Here is an 8,443-nt window from a genome sequence, read left to right on the forward strand (position 1 = left end):
ACCTACTTACTTTGGAACATTATACACATCAGGAAAATGACGACAGTGCTATGCTCCTTCACTGTAACTCCTGACATATAAGCCAGTTAAGTTATTACCTGAGCACTGACAGTTGCTCAGTAGCAGTCTGGAGACACGTTAAGGTTCAAATTTCTATCCACACACATCCTCAGCTTAATGCTGTCCAGAATTCTGTTGCCAATTCCATCTACATGCTATTGTTGTGTGGAATTATATTAAGTATTACCATTAATGATGCTACCACATGATAATAGTGGTCATTTATTCCCAGGGATCTAAAACTCTGGACCTGCACATGAGAACTACACTTTGAGTTCATAATACACATTGTACATCTGAATTTGATTTATTTGGGCTATTATTCTCACTGTAAACATAAAGCAGGAAGATCAGCTGTGCTCCAAGCTGTGTTCTAGGACAAACAATAAAAAAAATTCTAAGAAAAAAAAGCATAGCAGAGAATATAAGAGAGTGTCTTTGACAGGAACCATGCCCAAAGTGTCATGTTTTAGGCACAATGTCCTGCTGTTTCCAAATTCACTTTTGATGGATGACCCACAAACGGGACCCAGGACTATCGAATGCAATGTTTGAGTCACTTTGTATGTCATAAATTATGTCTGCATGGATGTATTGAGTAGCATGTCTGCCTTCTCAAATTGCATCCAGATGTCACTGCATTTAAATTAAATACAAAGGCAGAAGTACGTGTTTCATAAATGTCGAGTTTTCCGAGCAGGTGCAGGATGATCAGTGCGCTCAGCAATGCACAGGCGATACATGTCCTGTTCTTTTTAGTGATGACCAGAGACACAGGCATGTCCGACTGAGTGAGGTACAAACTTACAAATCATACCCATGGTGCATTCCCTCTTATCAGATACTGTTTTATTTCTGCTACATTTTTGCTTTTTTTTAAACCACAAATAATGCTCAGATAATACTCAGATGTAAATAAAAAATAATAACTGGAAATGAATAATTAATAAACATCGGTTATAATAGTGCAGTAAACAAAACTGAAAAATAGCCAAATATTTCTGATTTACATGTGTTTGGTGGATGTGGTAATTCCCAAGCTCTCATACTCTAGGCAGGCTCATCATATAGCTAAAGCTTTGGGAGCAAGCCAGATTTGTTGCTTGTTAGTGACATTGTCTCATGACCTCTCTCTTCATGACACATCATATCTAGAATAAATGAAGCCGATGGAAATGCCATTAAGCTCTTGCACCACTGCCCTATAACTCAATAAACAAAAGTGCACCATGCCCTTGCTGCTCTGCTGGGGAAGACACTTACACAGAGCTTGTTAGAAAAGGCCTACCCTCACACATGGCCGCATATACGCTGATAACTGTGAGAGTGCTGTAGGCAATGTCACCAGAAGACTGCCTGCGAACTCAGTACAAACGCAGCAGAAACAGCCAGGCAGCCATTAAAATCACAAATCCTTTCACACACACACACACACACACACTCTCCCACCGGTGGGTAGGATATAAAATGCATTTGACTAGCGTAAAGAAAACACAATAAATTATTGTGTTAAGCTTTATGTTACACACAGTGAGGGACTACCATTTCCAGTCCATATATAACAACAATATATTTTAACGAGTCTTTTATTGAGCAAGCCACAAACACCACAGGTGCACAAGCTAAAAACCATGGATTTAAACATATGACTCAGAATTCACTTCAACTTCACTGCTAGAAATGTGGCACAGTTGTCAGGTTGGGTATGATAATATATTCTTAATATTTCAGGCAAATGCTTTGCATAAAAAATAGGGCACTGGCTTCGTCACTCTTGCATGATCGAGGTGTTAGGGACAGGCACTGCCAGATGGCTCTCTGCTTGTAAACGTGTATGCCGATTAGTGTACAGCAGCACAGAGTTCTTATGTACAGATCATTTTCTGTGATTCCAGTCAGTTGAATCATCCCAGTTAAACAATTTGTTCAGATTTTGTTTTTGTGCAAGGACTGCCCAGATGTGGAGCTGAATCATGCCAAGGCACACAACAAACAACTGTAAAAAACTAGCTGTATTATTTAATATGCTTGTATGTACATGATTAGAGTAATTACTTGTCACGCAGCCCAACATAGACTACTGAAACACTGAAATCGGCTCAAAGCAGATGCGCTGTAACAGAACTCATTGAACTCACTGACTCAATGAACGAGAGAGGAGCCAAGCTTTATACATATATAAATATATATAACCTATGTAAATCTTTGTTTGATAAGAATCAAGTGGTGAATAGACATTGTGGTCTTGCATGGAAACACTGTGTTTTGGAGTTCATGTTCTTGGGAATTCTGTGGTTTGCAATTGCAAAGGCAGTTAGCAGAGACAGAACTGGCATTCAAATAGACAAGTACGTCTGATGTCTGTGGCAAAGTCCCAGGACAAGACTCATTCTCAACTCTCCATCCTCCTCCTCACCCACTCCCCCTCCATCCGGTACTGTGCATCCGGAGCACAGTCCACTGATGAGTAACAGACAGTCAGCCAGGCACATCTGCCCTTAAACTGGATGTCAAAATGCAGACATGCTGAAAAACGAAAAAGAGGGAAAAACTATCATTTTCTCCTTGGGTGAAGGCTCAGGAAGGCAGACTTTTGGGTTAAAGGATAAGTAAAAATAACAAAATCCCTTGGATTTTTTTTTTTTTTTTTAACATTTTCTGTGATCAACTAACTAAACATATTTGTACATCTCTGAGGTCTGAGAGGCCTGTCTGAGATTTAAAAGAGATTTTGTAGTATTGCGATCTTATTTTAGCTACATAAATTTAGAAAGCTTTGCCTTGTGCAGTTCTATCAATATTTCGTTCCATCATCTGACTCAATGATCCTCAGTTGTTGACCTGCCATTTGGTTGGGAAGATGGTTTGCTTATGTTGTGCTCCTTCACAATAAGGTATTTGTTGTGGCCAATGATTATCTTTCACTGTTACAAACACTTTTTGTAATATCTTTAGTATGTCCTCCAAGCTGAAGTGCAATAACCTTGGTGAGTTGGGGGAGAGTGGGAGTACTTGTCACAATGGCTGAACAATGTGGAGGCTTCAGGCCAGTGGCAATGGGAGGTCAATGTCTCCTTCTATCACATATGCACAGCCATCAATTTCTTCATGCGGGTCAGCAATGGGGTCTCAAGAGGCAGGCGAGGATGGCTTATCTGAGGTTACTCATGGCTAAACATGATAAACTCCAGGGTGAGGCTGTGGGTCTGCCCTTCTATGCTGATGTCACCACCAATACACAATTTGGAGAACCGAATGCTTCCCTAGGTCCAGGCTACATCAAAAATGAGTTAACTTTTGTTTGGGATAAACAAAATATCAGTTATTGAAAATGAAGGAACAAACAAATGAATGTAAACTGAAACAGGATTGATTGAAGCTTATAACTTTTGGATACTTGATTGTTTATATTATGTGTCTATTTTGTCACATATTCCATGAGAAATCTAGCAAAATTCCCATTTTCCTCTAACCTAAATGTTTTCCTGTAAGTACAGAATATTGTTATAGACTGTTTAAAATTCTCCAAAACAAGCAATATACATTATTATGAACGAGGTGATTGGCCTCAACTAATTAAATAGTAATGAAAGGGAGTCTGTAAAGCCCCCACAGAGAGAAGTTGTTTTGCAGCTTCACAGCAGTTGATGAATATTAACTTTATTTCTGCTCAATTTCCCTTTTTATTTTTAGACCTTTCCCCAGAGGATAATCTCAAGTCAAATTAATTACAACTGCTGGTCAGAAGAGGGCGATCTAGTGGCATGCCTCAGGGTGCCACTGGCTGGGAATCTCTGTGTGCTTAAAATAGCTTCTTCGCTAAAATATTTCCCTCTCTGGAGCAATATAAAATCGACAAAATAAGCAAACAGAAATGAGCCTCATCAAACTCACATTCACCCTCAAGAGGGTGGAAATTCAATAAAAAAAAAAAAAGCTGCTACAATTTACAGACATGGCATGGGGCACACAAACTAAATTTGGATTGTAGCTGCTCTTTCACAGAGATGCAAGTGACTACAAATAAGCAAGGGTGCTATAATTGCAGAGATATCTAAGCAAAGTGTCATATAAAGAAGTCCCTGCCGTGGTGTAGATGATTTAGATTTCCCCTGTGAGAGAACATTCTCTGCTGAAATTCAATGGTGATAATTAGCTCGACATTGTGTTCCCCCACTCCCCTCCCACTCTGTCTCGTTCCTCTATTCTGCACACACTAACAGGCCCAGGTTTTCTGCTGAGGGGTTTGCAGATGAGATTAAGGATCGAGAAGAAGAATAGGAATGATATGCAGACCTTATTTGCACCGAAATGGCCTTGAGCTCACACCACATCTATTCATTACTGCATCAAAGACCCTCTCCTCTCTCCCTCCACTGGCATAGGTAAATAGCTATCTGGCTTGCCCTTTTGAAATGAAGAATTGAATAATTTCTTCTCTCATCTTTAAGTCTTAACTTTTTCCTCTTCACCAAAGGCCTAGATTTAAGCTTGTATAATAGGGTCGTTTTAAGTTTCCAGCAAAAACAGTTATTAAGTGGATGAGCAGGATAGTGAAAATATTATATCACTAACAAAAAGAAAATGTATTTGTAGCTGAAACTCAGATTTAATATTTATTTTATTTCTGTAATATATTTAGTGTCATGTTTTGTGGAATTAAATGTTGTTGTTTTTTTAAGTTTTTGTTGGTCTAAGCTTCGCTGTATTTACAAAACTGACTAACAAGTGCAAAAATTTTGCACATTTTTCTGAAGAGGTTTAGTCTAGTTTAGGAGTGGCTAAACATTTTTTTTAAAAGGGTGCCAGATTAGACCACATCAAAATACCTGGGTGCTAGTCTGCCAAACATTATCTTAAACCTCCAGTTATATAGTGAATTTAACTGCTTGATGGCTGTTTCACACAATGTTATTCATAGATTTGTGCCGCTTTATGGGAAAAATAACATTGACCTCTTTAGTTAAGGACTCTTTCAAGAATTAATGAAAGGTTTTCCATGCTTAGTGGTTGGAAGCATTGCCATTCATTATCTGATGTTCTATGCCCCGTTTGCTCGATAAAAAGTTACTTCCACCAGAAAAGCTTCCAGCTGCTTGAATTTCTCAAACCACTGATCCCGGAACTATTTTTTTTTGCAATGTCCATGATTTCTTTTTTGAGGTCTCATGATATGAAATTCCTTATTTATGCAACATTAAAATACAAGACACACACATTTGTTATGGCTCTCAAAGTATTCCTGTATCCAGATTTTTTTTTTAAATGGCTTCTTCTCACTGTTAAATTTTGCATGTTTCATTTTAGCCATGATTAAATATCATTCATTAAATTCATTTGCAGATGTAGTCAGAGAACAAAGGCTATTGCATTTTAGCTAACTGTTAACACAGTCTGCCACCACAGTCAGGTGAAAAAAAAAAATTGCGACCAGCATCTTGGCTGGTGGGCCACCTATCACACATTCTCACAGAGAAGCCACAGACCAGTTAACATCTGTCTACGAGCTGCATTTAGCCCTGGGGCCAGACTTTGGACACCGCTGTTCTATTTCAAATAAATATGACAAAAGAAAATAAATGGTAAACGTTCAAATAATTAGTTTTCAAGGCTTGAGAATGAAGATTTCGAAATAGTGAATTTTGAAATTGTTTTGCCAGCAACATGGTGTGAAGCTCTGTTTGTTTTGCATACCTAACACACCTTGTTCATTTCTGGTTACAAAATATTTCACTTAAGTCAGGTTTATGGTACAGTATATTAATTTTGTCCTGATTTTGCTAAAACAAACAAAAGCGCACATCAGAAAAGAATTCTTTGGTTGTAGTTGGGCTCAGTAGTCTTCGCAACTATAAAAAGATTTGCTCACCTTCAGCTGATTTAGTGCCAATGCAAGTAAATACAGCAGAAAACAATGTTATGGTATTGTCAGAGATTTTTGGTTAAAAATTCAACTGTGACTGCAGTTATGACACTAGTCTAAAAGCCACCAATAGGAGGGTGGCAAATGATGACAGCTATAAATATGGTAATGTTCAATTCAATTCAATTTTATTTGAATGGCACTTTTAACAATGGACATTGTCGCAAAGCAGCTTTACAGAAATTCAGAAAAAAATGAGAAAGTTTAACATTTATATTTATCCTAATGTTTATGGCAAGGAAAAGATTCCTGAGAGGATATGAGGAATGTAAGTTAACCATGCTGTTGGAGATAAAAGACATTATTACCTAAATTAAATTACTGCTTTCGAAGAATCTTTTGTTTATGAGGGGTGCAGGTCTACTGTTAGTGGATCTTCATCGTATAATCTAACATGGAGAACACGTTATCACGTCATCTGTTACTACATTATTTTTTTATTTATCATTTTTTTATAACTTTATTTTAAGGGCCTAGCTCATACAGTGTGATAAATGATAATCGTTAAATGCTACTGTAATCGCTGTGTAAAACGGGAATTCCTGAAGTCCTTTCTGATTTTTTGTAAACATATTTTATATTAAAGCAATATCATGTTTTGCGTGTGATAGAGTAGCTCAGGCTGCACATTTAGCTTGCGTAGTACATACAGCACCTGGGACAATGTTTGCTACATTTCAGTGAGAGCTGTGCAGTCAGTTAACTAGGTCAGCGGTGGCTGGGTGTAGAGAATATAGCCCTCCTGCTCATTGCCTTTCTGGGAAGAAACAGAGGAAGGGGACACCTTGCCAGAGATATCCCCAGCCTTGTTCTAACAGCAGGAGGGAGCGCATGAGTTGACCTCACCTGACAACAGCACCTTTAAAGCATCTACATATAGAAACTGGACCATATCACAGTGGGTGGATTATGTCTGGAATGCAGCTGATATTATTACATTGCAGAACAGCACATAGCTGAACTATACTCTGATTTTCAACAGCAAAAGATCACATCATGCATTTAATCATTTGCAGGCACCATTCAGATACATTTCATACCTATGTGGGTTGTGTTTTTTGAAATCTTTCTATATATTTATTGCAACATCCATTGTGGGTTTAAAGCTCAGATATCTTATGTTTGAGGTGTAAAGGGATTTGAAGTCGTAATGCTGTGATAGGGTATGGATTTTACCATCGTGTACTATCGTACAAAAAAGGTAAGCTTGTATGACTTTCATTACCGGCTAGGCCGATTAAAGCAATGCTCTTATCAGATGGAAGATTAGCTCTGGAGCTGGGTTCATGTGATGTCAAAAAAGAGCAGAGTAAAAGGCCGGATTAAGTCTGGATTGAGGCTGGGAAAAGAAAGAGCAAGAAATTAGAAGCCTATAGTAGTTCTGTTTTTGAGCTTCTGTTTCTGACTGAGTTCAGACCACAGAAGAGTGAAGACGCAGCACAGAGCTCCATGCTGTCTGTCTGGGCCCAAACAGCAAGCCGGATCAGATAACAGGGATCAACAGACCTGCCACTGCTGAGAGCCAGAGAGATAGAAGGAGATAAAGAAAGGGATTTATCAAAGATCTTTCTGGAAAAAAAAGTCTACAATTTTTTTTTTCTCAAAATAATGTGAGCAAGTAGCAGTAAAAGATCATATCTCTCATGGACAGAACAATAAGAAACCTTCCAAAAATACATCCTCATAGTTAATTACCATGCTAAAAAAAACACACATCTATACACACATTCTTGTAAATGATCCCAAACAAGTCTCTCTTTTTTTCCAACAAGCTGCTTCACCTTTCCTATTGTTAGAGGCAGCTGAGACATGGCTGTACATGCCAAGCTTGATTAGAGCCCCATGCAGCTGTCTGTGTTCAGAACAAATACAATATATTGGCCTCCTTCCATGGCTAATGAGCATAGCCATATTTTGAGGCTAGACATTAAAATGTTTTAATTTTGGAGATAATTAGTTAGCTTGTCAGTTTTATGTTTGGTTCCTCTGTGGCTTTGGGAACAGGGTCTTGCAGACTGGGTGTTTGTAAGTCAGGTGTCAGTGGATTTTATAGCTCTATTTAATTATCATTTTATTATATTAGCTTAGCTATTATTGTTATCAGTCATCAGTCTGCCAAAGTTTCCTTTACAATTTCCTTTTATTAAAAAAATGAAACAGGAGATGGCCTTGGGAATTTTGGCTGAAAAATTATACCTTTCAGAAATAACAATGTCTAAATATTAAAAAAGAGCCATTACTGAGGACTGAATGGCATCATCAAATGTGAACTCTAGGACTTGTGCTTGGTGGATCAGTTGACTCAGATAATAAATCACATTTTCAAACACACTGTGTTTAAGAGCCCTGCAAACAGTGAACAACTAGAAATTAGCAAATTACTCTGGTTCATAGTATTTCATATTAAAAGTGCTTTTATGTTGGACAGTGGTTTATTTTAAAAAGAGGTCCATGCCAAAC

This window comes from Hemibagrus wyckioides, linkage group LG06, assembly GCF_019097595.1.
Source record: "Hemibagrus wyckioides isolate EC202008001 linkage group LG06, SWU_Hwy_1.0, whole genome shotgun sequence".
In the NCBI taxonomy this organism is placed as follows: domain Eukaryota; kingdom Metazoa; phylum Chordata; class Actinopteri; order Siluriformes; family Bagridae; genus Hemibagrus; species Hemibagrus wyckioides.